Here is a 1,622-nt window from a genome sequence, read left to right on the forward strand (position 1 = left end):
CCCACCCTGAAAATTTCCATAACTGGATTGCAGTAACTGCTCTAAAATATGAAGTCATAGCCACATACCTTGCAAATTTTCCTTTTAAAGAATAAACATGGCAAAGGCCATTTGCTGCTGGCGAGCTTGGGCGAGGGCGGAGCTGGGTAGAGCCCAGACTCTTGGAAGAACTCTGCAGACTCTCTGGTCCTACAACTTGGCCTCCTGGAGCCTGCGTGTTCCTGGGCGCTCTTTGTGTGGCCTGTCATGCTGCTCTGAGGAGTGCCCTCCCTCTGCCGCCCCCCATGCAATAGGAGGGAAATCGGAGATTCTGGGAGTCCACCTTCACTGCCATGCCCAAGAATAAAGGTGAAGGAGGTGAAAAGAGGCAGAGGAAGGAATGAGAATGAGTCTGAAGAAAGAGCTGGTGTTCAAGAGGACGGGCAAGAGTGTGCTCAGGGAATCAGAATGATGGGAAATGGACCATTAGAAGCAATGAATTTCAATGGTGTGAAGAGGTTTGTCACATCAGAGGGAAATTGAGAAAAAAAGGTTTGGAGAAATACACCAGACATTATATTGGTTGTTCTCCAAGACAACCAGAATAACAAAGCTGATGTAATTTTAAAATACAAAGCAAATTGAAGCTAGAAGTTGGGGTTTACTGCGAGCTTCTGGAGCAGCCTAAAATCAATGAGCCTGATACATACGGTCCTGGAGATGATGAATTCAGTTTGATGACATTGGATTTGATAATGAAGACTTTGATGGTATCTAAATTGAACTCAACACTTTATATTCCATTTTTTTCTAAACATTGTCCTGCAGTTTGGATTTTGACCATAGCCCTCAAAGAAGATTAAATTTTCATTAGCATGATCATACTTTGTTAAGGCACACTGTGATTTGTTTCTAAGGTATTTGTGTCCTTAAAAAATCATAATGCTGAATAACCTGAGTGAAATATTAGGCCTACTTTGTGCTATCTATGCAATGGAGCTTACAGATAGATGAGCACATCTATTCGGAAAAAAAAACAAAATCAAAACACCAACCACAAACACACACACATACACACAAACAAAAAAAAACATTACTACCTTTCCTACTTTGACCACTTGCAGTACGTAAATGGATGTTTTGAATAAAAAAGGAATAAATATGTAATCCTGATATACACAGCTTCAAAATCCCTAGAGTAACTGTGTGTTCTATTGAAAGTGTGCTGGGCAAAGTGCCCCAAGTGAACTCTACACTGGGCATCTCTAGTCTCTGGAACATCTAGGCTAATCTCCCCTTCTGTCTTGCTGTGGTCCAAAACTGTTTTTAAAAGCTAAAATAAATGTTTTTGGTGAAAGAACAAAACCAACAATTACTCCAAGTGTTGTATCTGACTGGTTATCATTTGACATTCATTATACATGCTACGTAAGGAAAGGGTAGTCATGTTCGGATTAATTATAGTTCCACACAATTAAACATTAGATGACCACCAAAACAGCTAAGGAAGAAAGGAAACACATTATAAGTGCTTTTTTCCACTGGAAGTTTGTTCTAAATATCATCTGGATTTTAGAAAATTTTTAATATTATAGCAAAAACAAAACATGATAAATATGTTGAATCTTCAGACACATTCAATA

The 1,622-nt window shown here is 39.1% G+C and overlaps 1 pseudogene; it reads left to right on the top strand.

Moving 5' to 3' along the window:
• Window positions 1-332: 332 nt before the first annotated feature.
• On the top strand, window positions 333-757 carry LOC144375168 (eukaryotic translation initiation factor 1A, X-chromosomal-like; annotated as a pseudogene).
• The last annotated feature ends 865 nt before the right edge of the window (window positions 758-1,622 follow it).

The sequence above is a fragment of the Ictidomys tridecemlineatus genome, chromosome 2 (assembly GCF_052094955.1).
Source record: "Ictidomys tridecemlineatus isolate mIctTri1 chromosome 2, mIctTri1.hap1, whole genome shotgun sequence".
Classification (NCBI taxonomy): Eukaryota; Metazoa; Chordata; class Mammalia; order Rodentia; family Sciuridae; genus Ictidomys; species Ictidomys tridecemlineatus.